General features: G+C 38.7%; 1 pseudogene; it reads right to left on the bottom strand.

Annotated features, from left to right (window-relative positions):
* Positions 1-770: 770 nt before the first annotated feature.
* LOC110190751 (uncharacterized) lies at positions 771-1,428 on the bottom strand (annotated as a pseudogene).
* Between the last annotated feature and the right edge of the window lie 12,840 nt (positions 1,429-14,268).

Here is a 14,268-nt window from a genome sequence, read left to right as displayed (position 1 = left end):
TATATATTTGTCTGTCTCTTTACATTATGAACGATTATAGATTTATTAAACGGATAACTAAGCTATTTTTAATTACTTAAAAAAAATTGACACTCGTGGAAATTAATGTGAAGTGAAAATTGTGAATATCGTCCTAATTACTTTTTGGTTTCACTTGGAGATATGGGATTCAAGTTTATGGCATAGCGGCCAAAACTATTCTGAGTTGCATCCGGGTCTTCCAAAGCAAGTTCCTGCGGAGAATTACTGGTGCTGAGTGGTTTATTCGTAACATTTACTTAGCGAGGGACCTTAAAGTTCCCTTGTTAGGGGATATTATCAATGAACAAGCCGAACATTACACAAATAAGCTCATGTCTCACCCAAACATTCTAGATAGGAGACTTGCGTCTCGGCGGGCAAGGCGCAGACTTAAAAGGATTCATCCCTCGGACCTTCCAAGAAGGAAAATTTATTAAACATTAACTAAACTCCCTGCCACTTGTTACACCCATCTTCATCTTCACTAATTCTTACACTTTTGTAATTTTTCATTGAACTCCTCCGCTCACTATTGTATAAGTTGCTACACTACAGTAACGTACAATAATAAATTCAGCTCAAAAAATATTGAAAAGCTAAAAAAAAAAAAAAAAGTTTATAATATAGTGAATTGAACTCCAAAGACCCAAGTTACACTTAGTAAGTTATATGGTCAGAGTATACTTCATTCAACTTCTTCTCGTTTCTTCCTAATGAACATTTTATTGAAAATATTTTAAGATTCATTTTTATGAAAGGGTTCCATAGAATTTAACTACGGCTCTTTTAATATCGTAGGCTATCCAATTGGTTTCCACCACGTAATCAGGAAAAGGCAGAACATCTGTTATTCGATGATTAATAAAATCAACCGGCAACTTTTCAAGCACAAGATCCTCCTGAAAGTTAAACTCACATTAAAGGGACAGGTGTGATTAATGTTTGAGTAGGGTTCAACAATGTCGTAAAAGAATTTCATTATTGGGTTCACATTACGATTTAATTGAAACTTGCATACATCCACTGAGACATTGTACATGAATGGTCTATATCCATTGAATCGCTTATACAATAATAAATTAAACTAAAAGAAGATTTAAAATATATATAGTACTTTTTGAAATGATTTTTTACCCTGACTTTGGTGACCGGAGTTTGAAATAGTCGACACTTGATGGACACATATTTGTAGGTTTGATTTACCGATTTCAAATAGCAATGTTCAAAGTCGTTAAACTTTAGGTCATAGGGGACACATTTAACGTTTGTGAACTCAAACTTGGCAGTTATCTAAAATAATATTTTTTTAATAAAATATTTTTTCTTGTAATTAAAACCTACTTCTGGGACTAAATATAAAATAAGTATAAGGTTTAGAAAAGAGTACAGCTTAAATGAAAGTGCCATTTTAAATGGTTTAGACAAAACTGAATTGTTGTAATATTTCTCTGTACATTGTAAACATTAACCATTCGCTTGTAATGATGTTATTAAAAAAAAACACAATCTTTTAAAACGCTTCAGTGATTTGATAATTATATTCATTTAGCTAATATGATTTTAATGAGCTTGGTTTTAATGCTAAATTGACAATTCCAATTACTTAATAATCACAATATATATATGTAGCCGGAAACATTTAAAACTCAAATTGCTCTTCCCGTTTAAGAAATTCTAGTGTTTTGTATTCTTATTATGACTTTCACTATTCATGTTTACTTTGCCAAAGATTAATCACCATGACTGATTTCAATCGTCCCGCTGATAATCCGATTGCCAGCCCTGAGCCCATAGCAAAATACTCAAAAACATATCGAAAATTATATCCACAAATGGTCAGCCGGACGACCCTGAGCCACCCATCACAGCCACCACCAATAAGATTATGATAATGGGCAGGGGACATCAGTCAAAGAGAGGATTATGATCTTGGGAAACAAGTGGATTAAGGGGTTGACAATCCACAGAAACACACATTCAATTGGGGGAATGTCCTGCCAGGATTTTGGCTTTTGCGTTTTGCATTTGTTTTTATGATTATGACCGGGATGACACGAAGAGAGTGATGGCTTTTCGTCCTTTTTCTGGTTGTATTTTAGGAAACATTTTTATAAAACAAGAAAGAAACAGATTAAAATTCAATCCCTAGATCTTAATACAATTTAAATTATATATATTTGTGTTAAAAAACAAAAATTTCATTACCGTTTTGCATTGTTCTCTATTTTTAACGATCGCTTGTATGGCAGTTATATGATATAGTAGTCCAATTTTTATAAAATAGTACACAAAATTCTAGATTAATATATAATGGCCATAAATTAAATTTGATGAAAATCTTTTGAAAAGTTATATTTTTTTCTTAAAATTTTCCGATTGTTCCTATGGCAGCTATATATATGTATATATATATATATATATATAGTCCACCGATTCGACATGCTCCGACTTATATACTAGTAAAATTGTATAGAAGAATAAATTCATAGTTTCATTCAAATAGCTTGCTCTTAAATTAGTTCCAAAATAGATCTCGCACATCTGTACATATGATTCCCAACTGGTTCAAACATCCCCGGAACGAAGTGACTGCTGCCGGCCACGTCTCAGAAATGTGTTGTGTTACAAAAGTTGCAAGTCATTGTTTATTAGTGTTCAAAGTTAGTAACTGATCACACTTACTTACTGGTCATAGATACTTACTAATCATATTCACTTACTGCTCATAGTTACTTAATGTTTATTGATACTTACTGCTCTTAGTTAATTACTGTTCATAGTTACTTAATATTGAAAGATTTAACAATAACAACTCTTTCACTGGCAGTTATATTATTTAGTTAAACATAACGTAAGAAATCTTTAGATTATTGGACGTATCTCTGTGGGGAAAAAAGTACTTGGTAAATAAATCCTTTGAAAATTATTTTCCAAAAGGAAATCCCATACTGACTTTAAAGCTAACCCTTCTTAGCTGCCAACACTGGCCGCCAAAAGTAGATGGATGTTTTGGAATCGTTCAGTTCTGCCCTGATCCATTATGGTGTGTTTGCTTCCCATTTCCCCTTTCTCTCTCTGAAAGCCTGTAACTAATAAGTAAAATGTGTTTTTCGGACTTGTCGCCGTACATTGATTATGATTGGGTGCGAAGAACACAATGAATACAGTGAGTGTATAGTGGTGAGTGCAGGGCCACCCTCTTCGTTGGCAACATTTGTCATAAGGCCAAGACAGTCTCAACAGTTGTTGGCGATTATCATTTTGACAGTTGCTTCTCGCCTGCCATTGTTTCAGTTCCCTTGGCTGCGTTTTAGGCCTTGATTTATGCATTTTTAAGCGGTTCACTTATTGTTTCTGCGCACAAATATGCCCGAAATTGGGGGGTTAGGAGAGATGGAGTAGAGAGATACACAGAAGCGAAAATGAGGAAATATTATTTGTTTTATAGAATTTAAAATAGTTTTGTATATTATTAATATTAGACTTAAAATATTTTTACTTTAAGTAAAGCTACATATAGCTTAATAGAAGTCTATAAGTATGGCTACAAAATGATTCAAAAAATCGAAATTGATGGGGCATTCTTTGATATTAAATAATATATAAATATAATGTTTTATATTTATATCTTTTTTAATATCAAATTTAATTTAATTATATAAAATAAATATGCATTAAATTTATATGAGGTTCTAAATTCTATTCAATCAAGTAAAGTCTCAGTCATATTTTGAGTAAAACATTCCTTACGAATATACCAAAATACTAAGAAGACCTTAGTTAAATTTCTCGTAATTAATTATTGTAAAATGCATTTTTTTTTCTGTGCATTTATATCTCAAGATCTCCCAGATACAATAGCAATAGACAGCCCTTTCTCCTATTTTGGTACGCGTAATTTGTTGATTTATTGCACGGCCTCCACTGGCACTGCAGGCATCTTCATTAAACACTGCGCTTCCGCTTTTTTGGCCATAATTCGCTTACCGTTGGCGTTCATTATCGCCATCCTTTCCCGGCATTGTCCTTTTAGCCTCGTTTGTCATGCTCGGTGCGTCTGCTTAAGTTTTCGCACGCTCCAACGCCTCGGCTTCCTTGGCGCTGCCATTCCGCTTTCCTTTCCTCCCTGTCTCCCCTGGCTGTGAAAATTGAATTGGAAACGTGCTGAAGCGTTAAATGCTCTTGTCTTAACGCTGCGTCAATCCCCCGGCCCGAAGTGTCCATCAGTTCGTCCTGTTCCATGTCCCATGTCCTGTGTTCTGTCTCCTGTGTGCGGCGACATATGAGAATTTGTAACCTCAGCATAAGCTGGTCCGAAGCTCTGGCTTTGCCTTTCCGCAAAACTCCAATTCCGGGCCAAGTTGGTGGGCATAATTAATTCCAAATTGCATCCGCAAAGGATTTACAAGTTTAGTGGCCCAAAATCTTGAGTTTCAGGTGGGTTTTTGGCAGTGCTGTGAGATAAATTGTGGAAATAATTGTTTAATTCTATTTGTTTAGTATTTTCATTAGTTTTATACGGAGTTTATTTCTTAAATACTTATTTTAAGTTTAAAATACTTCTTTCTCTGACCCTTTAGTATTATTATTAAATTTTGACGAACAAAGTTTAAATTGAAAACCATTTGTATTTCCTTTTTAACGGCTAAAACTTTTGAAAAGTCCCAAATAAATATTTAAAAAGTGTACTACATCTCAGTACTAGAGTAAAGGGCTCCCTAAGAAGCTGGGAAAAAGTCATAAAAAGCAAATCAAAAAATTGTTATCCAAATTTATTGAGACAATAAGAAAAATCATTCAAAATTTTCGCGGGCTTCTTTTAAATCTTACACGTTGTGCTTTACGTCAAACGTAAGGTTACACTGTTATTTTTTTTTTCACTGCAGATGGCGCCACCACCATAAACAAGCGCCATCTGGCGATTTTAAATGGTATTCGGTACAGTATATGATCAGGTTCAGTCAATAAGAAGTAGGTGGCGCTAAGTTCAAGTTAAATGTGGATTCTGCTTAAAATATGGCAACGCTTTTTTAAAATCCTTTTGTGACCTGTTTCTAAATTACTATTTATTTATTTATTTTTACCTGGCATTTCTAATGCATAATGCATTATGTTATTCTTGCAAATGTTTCATTATTTTATACAATTTTTACTGTAGCTGTGAGATATTTGCTCTCCACAGTCCAAAAATCCCACACAACGAATTAATTTGGAAGAAAAATAGTATGAATATTGATAAGTTGATTATTTCATTATTGAGCTTAATTTGTCAATCTATATTTTTAGTATTATATATAAATATATACTTAAAAAAGGATATTTTTATATAAGTCACATTTCCATTTCAAGTATTTGACCATAAAATGTTTCCTAAACTATTTACATTTTCTAAATTTAATAGAGTTAACCAAGTCAAAAGAAAAAAACATTATTTCCATCTCCTGTTTTTACTTGCCGCACTTGTCAAAATGTCTTTATGACAATTTCTGGGTTTATGCTGCCGACGGGAAGCAGAAAAGTTGCAATCGAGGGACAAGGGGGAATGGGGCAAGGCGACAGGAAACAAATAGACAAAATGCAAACTTTATTTTTAGTAGTTTCTGGCGCCGCGAATCCTGTAAGTCGGCTACAAAAATGCACAAGCACTAACACAATCCTGGCTAAAAACTATGATGATGATGATGATGATGCTGATTGTGATGTTGTTGGGAAGGATAACGTTGTATCCTTGCGACAGTTTCTGTGAGTTTTTGCTATCCACTTTGGCTATGCTGCGATACGATGGCTAAATGGAAGTGTCTTGGCAAAATATTTGCATCCGCCTCAATGGGCAAATTTGCGTATTTATTAAACGAACAGATTGAAATTGTTGTCTCTCCTATATATCCCATATTTCCTTTTTTTCTTTCGTTGCTGTTCCCTGGCAAATTGAATTTTCCAATGCAGTTTTGTGGCGCAATTAAAGCGGCCACATTTCCTCTTTTTACGAGCTGTCCTCAAAATGCAGTAAATACGCTTTGGCTTGGAGCCAGCCAGGCGACGGCGATGTCCTGCAAATCCTGGCTGGTGGCCACTGGTCACTGCGCCATGACTGCCGCTCCTTCGCATTACAAATGCCTGTCAGCGGATCACAAAATAGATTGCATTGTCTGCCAGGGAAGGAGAATGTCCTTCTTGGAGGAGATGCGTGGGCGAGTCCTTCGTTTTCCCTTCTCTATTGTGGCATTGCGTTCAAGTTCAGTGACTTGGAAAATCTTTTTCAAATAAATTTAAATATGGAAGTTATGCAAGTTGGTTACTTCATTGGCATGCAAGAAAAAATAGATTTAGTTATTACTGAAGTAATCAATTATTTAGGTGCAGTCAAGTGGATAAATATGTATTTATTGCATGGTACTTGTAGTTATTACATTATAGGAAAATAATCAAATTATGAAGGGATATTTACTTTAGTTTCGTTTGATAGCTTTTTCTCTGCCTTAACAATTAGAGAAATAATCTGGCTTTCCATATATGTCATGAACCCATAACCCCTTCCCTGCTGCTCTTCGCCTTTAACCCTGGACTTAACCAAAAGTCTGCAAAGTTATACTACACCTCCGGCCCCTCCTTTTCGGTTCCCAGCCAAATGGGGCGTTGCCTGGGCGGGCCATAAACAACCTCTCACGGCCTCCGCGCTCAGGTTCCCAGTAAACAACGATCCGCGGCTAATCGCCAGGCTACTACGGCAGCTCCTCCGACTTGAAGAAGCTGCCGCCGAGGAATAAGGAGGAGCAGAAGAAGATATGGGCTTTGAGCTGATGATGATGATGGTCGAAAACAAAGTCAGAGGTTAAGCACGTGCGCATCACTGTGGGTCGCATCCTGGCCAAGACTCTGCCGTCGTCGTATTCTGCTTTACGAGCTGTGCCCCTCTCGTTTGTTAGCCGCTTTTGGCCGCTTTGGGCCAATTATAACCTTGGCCTGCTGCCGCCATATCTCACATTTTTTAGTACGTGGCCCGGACCGGGTCGGTCGGCAATGATGAAGATGATCATTTCTTTTGGCCAGAGTTAGTCGTCGTCGCTGTCGTCTTTTGCGATTCTTTGCCTGCTCTTGGAGTTGGCCTGGCGCTTGGCAAAATTTATAAACGCGCACAGCGAACACCTCGCCACACGTTGGGGCGTCTCCTCCCCTCTTTCTCCACCAGATACAGCTCCAGCTCCACCTCCACTTCAGCCTCCGCTCCACCCTTTTGGGCCAACTCAACGACCTGGTAATTTATGATTAATGTTGGGCAGCCGCTGTCGTCGAAGATGTTGCAGTTGTGGCTATTGCTTTTTGGGGGGAAAAAAATCTCAAATCGCAGAACGCAGAATGGAGTGTACCATTTTTGGCAACCCTCCTGTTGTGTCTTTTATTACGATTTGCCGATTGGCATGCAGGTATTTAAGTGTATGTACAGAGAAAAAAAAAATTTAATATTATATTAAGATTGAAGAGTTATATGATACTATAAATATGATTCTAGAGCTTAATCAGAAGCATAACAATTATAAAATTTTAGTAGATTAAAATGGTCTTCAATATTTGTGAAGAGAAACATTAGCAATTCTTGAAAGATTTATCTGTATTATAGTAAACACGTTTGGTGGATCTATATTTATTATTTATTTATTTAAAAATTTTGGATCTTGTTATATATTAAGTAAGTCAAAAGCTTATTTTAACAGCAAGACAATATATTCAAAAAATTCCATGCCATAGGTGGAGTATCACAGATCACATTTTAAACCTCACTTTTAAGCTCTTTAATCACTTATCTATTTATTAATATTCATCAAATTAATCATACAAATAGTTAGATATATTTAGTTAATGGTGTTTTCTAAAGAAATTTTATATAAACTTTTACACCACTAACTTAAAAGTTTTATAAAATTTGGAGAACATCAACAAGTTACATATTTTATTCCCATATTTATTAACCTAAAATTTGAATATGATTTAAATTTCTTTGGTAATTCTTCAAATAATTTCCAAGAATATGACAAAATTGGCTCAAGAGTTTTCCCAGAACTTAAAAAATGTATCCAAGAACCCTATTTAATTTGAATTCTCTGTGTATTTTTGTGGGTGAGACCGGCAGGAGTAGCGTCCCAAAAGGTGAACTCATGTCAACGCTTCGCTGATCTTGCCAGGCATTTCAGTTGTACTTTTCGCATATGTATATGTATGTATTTTGTTCAGTTTATTTGCTCGTTTTTGGAACGCTGAGTTTTTTGGGGGGGTGGAATGGAGTAAATGCACTTCCTGCTGGCGGCCAAAGGCAGGTCGGTGCCGAGGAGCTTAATTAAAGAGCAGCGGCGCTCATTTGACTGGGCCCGAGAGGCTTCCTGGAAATCAAAGAAACAAACTCGCTAAATATTTCAGTTAACGCTTTGGTGGTCTTGGCCTATAATTTGCCGCTGCTGCTGCTGCTCTGGCTGCTGCTCGGATAGACATCGCATCTGATGCCGACTGATGCTGACGGGTTTTGTATAAACAAGTCGAAGTCAGCTCTCAATCATAAATGAATCATGCGCAAATTATATGGCCAGGTCTGGAGCGATCCGATCCGATCTGGAGTCGGCTCTGGAGGCTGGACAGATGGCAGGACACGCAGCTCGCTGGCGCTGCTTAATAAACAATCATCAGCAGCAACAACATCTTCGAGTTCGAGATGAAGATCGAGATCTCGAGATCGAGATCGAGATGCGGATAGAGGGATGGTCATGGGGCGAGATGAGTTGAGTGGCAAACACGGCAAACAACGCCAACGCCAACGCCATCGTCGCGTCGTCCATGTGATAATGATGATTTCACAACCAATTAAGCGTTGAAAGCCAAACACCGCCAGCAGAAATTTGAGGTTAATCCTTTAGCTGCTGCAATTTCGGGGCCAGCGAAACGTGAGCAGAAGGCGGCAACAGCAACAGCAGCAGCAGCAGCACCAACACCAAGGAGCAACACCAACAACGGCTACGAGCAGCAGAAGCACAGTGGGTCAGGGAGAGCCAAAATTAACAAAGAAATATATCATAAAAATATATACATATAAAAAGAAAAGTAGGTAAATAAATAAGGTTCTTTAAAATGTTTTATAGTAAATTAGATTCCTCGATATTACCTACTTTTAGACATCTTTTCATATTGTAGTTTTACTAATTATTTTGAGGGAAGCTATGAAGACAACTCATTGGTCATTCGTGACAAATTAGAACTGCATTTTTATTAGTGATAAATAAAACACAGTCTTAGAAGGAAACTAGTTTACATTTTATTGTAGAATTATCAATGATTAACTAATATCCATTTAACTATTTAAAACAGACTAAACTTAGATATAAAGCTACAATTAAACCTTGTGCAAAGAGCAGGCATATGCTGGGTAGAGTCAGTGTTGATTTGCGAGTAAAGGCTTTAAACATAATTGCTTTATTTGAGTGTTTCGACAATCAGATCAGAAATAGTTTAGGTTTTAATAAATTTTGAAATAAATAAATAATTTATTTTTAATATTATATAATATAATATATATAAAAAATAATTTATATTTGTCGTGTGAGTAAGAGAAAGAGCTTTATTTATTTTCGTATTACTTTTAAATTTTCTTTAGGAATTTAAATGGTTCTTTTTTTAGTATTAATTTATTAGTACTATAATAAAGGGGAAATATAATTCAGTTAATGATTACATATGGTGTCAGAATTTCATCATGTCCCTTTGAAAACTGGCCCCACTGTGCAGCGATGAAGATCTGAGATCTAATTTATTTATAGTTTTAATGAAATTGAAATAAATAAATAATTTTTAAAATTGGTTTTTTAAAGCTAGCTTATCGTGTCAATAAAAGAGAAAGAGTTTTCCTTATTTTCTTTTACAATTCCTTTTTGAATTTAAAACAGTTTTTTTCTTTTTGTAAAGTATAAATTTATTAAAAAATATAATTCAGTTAATGATTACATATGGTGACAAGATTTCATCATGTCCCTTTGAAAACTGGCCCCACTGTGCAGCGATGAAGATCTGAGATGGCGATGGAGATGGCGTTGATGCAGGCGGCTTCAATCAGCGCTCTCGGTCACACACTTGGCAGCAGCAGCAGCAACAACAGCAGCAACATCAGCAGCAGCAAGTCGCAACAGCAACAGCAGTAACTGCGGCGTCTGTCGGCTTGTTAAGTGGAGTGGCTGGTGAAGTTTGTCGGGTCGGCAAACGCCACGGGAAATTATGGTGGCCAAACTTCCCAGACCGCAACTAATTTAACCAAAGTGCGAATTGGAGGAGTCGCAATCGGAATCGCTTGGAGTTGCATTCGCAGTTGGAGTTGGAGTTGGACTTGGACTTGGAGTTGGAGTTGATGTTGAGCCGAAAGCGAAGCGAAATGGCCAGACAAACCGAAAAACAGACCGCAACAAAGCCGCCGCACTATGGCTGAGAGGAGATGGGACCAGGAGGAGGCATTTGGGAGATGGGAACTGTTGCCACTCTCCACACACACCACTCACACACAGACACATCTTGTTAGGCGGCCTGAGAATTATGAGCCGGGCTCTGGGGCCTCCGCACAAGCTGCGAACTTGTGAAGCGTGATGAGCGCACGGCTGGGATGGGATGGGGATGGGTTGGGATGGGATCCCAGCTGGAAGGGCGGCACACGGAGGAGCAGCACACAGTCGCATCAAGGCTCCATGGGCAACACGCGATCTCCACGTTGCAGGCAGGGAGCACTTGGAAATTAACTCATAAAATATACATTATCATAGCTGAAACCGCGACTCTGGCTGTGCCGAGTGTTTCATATAAGTTTCATGCTGTTGTGTCTGCTGCCTGCAGTCTCCTCTTGGAGAGGTCTTGGATCTGGCAGCTAGCTGGGAAACATGTCGTGTTCTAGCCTGCCTTTTTGGCGCACCTGTCGCCGCCGCCGCTGATTGGCCCCGTCCCCGGCCAGCACCGATCATCAGCTGCCATCAGTTGCCTTTTGCCAATTGCCTTAACAGATTTGTGTGCAATTAGCCAGGCGGTCGCCATGGGAGTAGCTCCTCTGCCTGGCTACACCAATCCTCTGCAGAACCGGCAAATGACATGCCGGCCCAACAAGTGCAGTCGAGCATAATGGCAAATAAAGATCGGGCGGAGCGATAGTTCAGCCAGGCGGTGTCCATAAAGTAGCAACTGATTTTGACGCCCAAAAGAGGGATCAAAATGTGGAGTATTTCCTACCAGGGGAATATGTAATTATTACTTCTTGAATTTTAAGACTTTCGGGTTGAGAGCATAATTTATTATTTAAATTTTAGATAGTTTTATGACTTTAAGCCGTTTTCTTGGGCTAAATTTCATAAGTAATTATATTATACAAGAGACTTCAGTTGCTGCTTTCCATTATTTACTAATTTATACTATACTTTAGATCCTATTCATAATTAAAAACTCTTATTTGTTGACTGTGGGAACCTTAACAAATTTTTGGTTGTGGTTCCCCTTGTCCTTTTAGCCTCCCCCAGACGTCCTTTTCGCTTACGTAGTCACCGTGTAGCTGCACTTATGCACAATTATGGCTTTATTGTCTAAACTTGGGCACATCTATTTAAAGCCATGCTCCAACTCGGATCGGATCGGTTCGGTTTGGAGCCACAGAGCGTTGCATTTTCGGCTTGGCCTTTAATGCGCCGCCATCGCCGCCTGCGCAGCTTCCCTTGCCCTTCCCTCTTGTACCTTCTTTTCCTGCTACCAATAACTGCTCCTCCTCCTCCGCCTCTTCACCTGGCTGGCTCACCTGGCCCTCTGCAATCCGTCCGTCTGTGTTGGCTTCATTGTTTTCCTGGCGGCCCTTCGTCATCGTCAGCAGCTTAAGTCGGTGCAGAGAGAAAAAGAAGTCTAGATTTGGGGAAATTATGATAACTATTTCTAAATACATATATTTAACTTAAAGAAACAAACTAATAACCTTTATAAATACTTTAAGAACTGTCTCCTTTTGAAGCTACCATGTCTTTTATATTATTTTTACCTTAATTTAAACTTGCAGTTTGGTGTAAATTTATAAAGGAAAGGCTATTTCCCTATTTTAGTTCTTGAATCTTGCTATAAATTACTTTTGTTTTTTGGAAACCCTGGACTTAAAACAAGGAATTCTATTAAATTTCTTATGAATATTAGCAAGTTGTTCCTTTTCAATTAATTTTTAAGTAGTATCTTGAGTTAGATTTATAGTTTGCAATCAAGATCATGACACCTTTTAGTTATTTATTTATTTCTCTTATTAAATATTATATTAAACAGTCTGGATTCTAATTTCTAACTACTCAAAGGACCCATACAATTCTTTGTGTGCTTTTTCTAGTTCAGAGCTCTCTCTGTGTCTGTGACTGCTTCGGTTTCTGTTTCTGTTTCTGCAAACTGCTCCCAAGTTCCAAGTTGCGAAGTTGCGAAGTTGCTTCGACTCCGACTACGACTTGGGACTCCCGGACGAATTAACTTGTTTTGGTATAAACGGCGGCTATTTTGTAAGTTCATAAAGGATAAATTGCCAATTTTGGGATTTGAACGGGCCAACGTTTTGCGTGTCTGTCCCAGCCGCATCGTCGCTCCCCCATTACCATTCCCATTCCCAGTCGAAGTCGCAGTCGCAGACCCATTCCCATTCCCAATGCCAGTCCCTGCCCCATTCGTCGGTGCTATATTGAGTTTTCAATCTTTTGTTGACTTGATGTGGCCACCGATCGACTGACTCCAACTTGGACTCCCGACTCCGACTTGGTGCTGCAGTTGGAGTATCGTTTGCGTGGAGTCTTCAGGGAAAACTGGCAGCCAACCTTGAGTTGCTTATTTAAGGCAGTTCGTCAATTTCTGCCCCGTCTGTGTCCGAGTCTGAGAGACAATGGTTCGGTTTGGGCCTGGCCAAAAGCCCAGCAAAATGCTAGCCACTGTGGCGGGGCAGTCTGGCTGTCCGGGTCTCTGTGGCGGCGCAAAATGAAACAAAACCAATTAAAAATGTTTCGTTGCACCCAAAAACGAAGATTCGCTGGGTTGAAGCTGGAGCAGGAGGCAATATAGCCATGCACTGTGATAAAATGGGGATTGTTTTTTGTTGAGAACGAGATATATTATTTTTACTTGCAGTTTTTATTAGGTGATAAATATTTTCAGGAGAAGTCCTGACTTTCTTATTTTCTGTAGCTATTTTATGTATATATTTTTGCAGTTCTTGTAAATTTAAGAATAATTTCTGTATTTTTATAATTTACACCAAATAATAAGAGAGGTTTTCAGGTTAAGAAGATAGCAATGCTTAATTTTAGACATCTCTTTAAGTGTTCCAAAAAACCTATTGATATCTGGAGCACCTTAGCATAATGCTATGTAAAAGCTGCCAAAAAGTAGGCAATACTTTTTGCAAACGAAACACCAGGCATTTAAGAATGCTTTAATATTTTTTACTTTAACGTAAAACCTTGTTTTAGGAAACCCTTATATTTTAACATAAGGTTAACGTAGTCAAAGTTTTTCTTAGTGTTTTGTGGCAATTGTTGGTGACTGTGACTGCGCTGGTGGCACTGCCAGAGGAGGAGTATCTCCCTTCTGTGTCCACTGAGCGCCACTGGGTGAGTTCTACTTGCCCCTTGGAGTTGCTGCTGTTGATTGTCTTGCAGATATGCAAGCTGGAGGAGCAGGAGGAGCAACTGGAGGAGCTGCTTGGGGGGCGGGAAGCGCAACGCCGGCGCACTACCTACACGGTGGCAGGCTAACAAAAAGCGACAACAACTACATTTTTTCGGTCCCAGCCCCGCTGTGGCATACACACAACACACACACACACACACACACCGTGGAGAGTCGTATTGGATACATTCTTCTGGGTCTCAGGTCTTCATTTTTAATGAAATTCTTAACAAGGCGCACAAAATGCAGCGACGCGACGTCGACGTTCAACTAACTAACCAAATCGCAGTCGCTGCCAGGCAGCAAAGTTAAGTGAAGTGACCGACCGACCGACCGCCCGCCTGCCCCCCTTTTTTGGGAGCTGGGAACCCAGAACTGGGAGCTTGGAGCATGGAGCTGCAAGGCACCAGGAGCTTGGGGAACTGCAATTGGGGTCCGCGGCCATGAGAAGGCGACCGCACACCGCGATTTTGGCCAACGCCGCCGCTCTCATTGGAATTCATTAAAAATTCAACAGTGTGTGTGTGTGCGAGTCGTCTGCCCAAAAAGCCGGTTAAAAAG

Source organism: Drosophila serrata, unplaced genomic scaffold (genome assembly GCF_035046125.1).
Source record: "Drosophila serrata isolate PLE 108 unplaced genomic scaffold, ASM3504612v1 contig_272, whole genome shotgun sequence".
Taxonomy (NCBI): Eukaryota; Metazoa; Arthropoda; class Insecta; order Diptera; family Drosophilidae; genus Drosophila; species Drosophila serrata.
The sequence above is the reverse complement of the archived record's forward strand: the minus strand, read 5'-3'. Positions and strand labels throughout refer to the sequence as shown.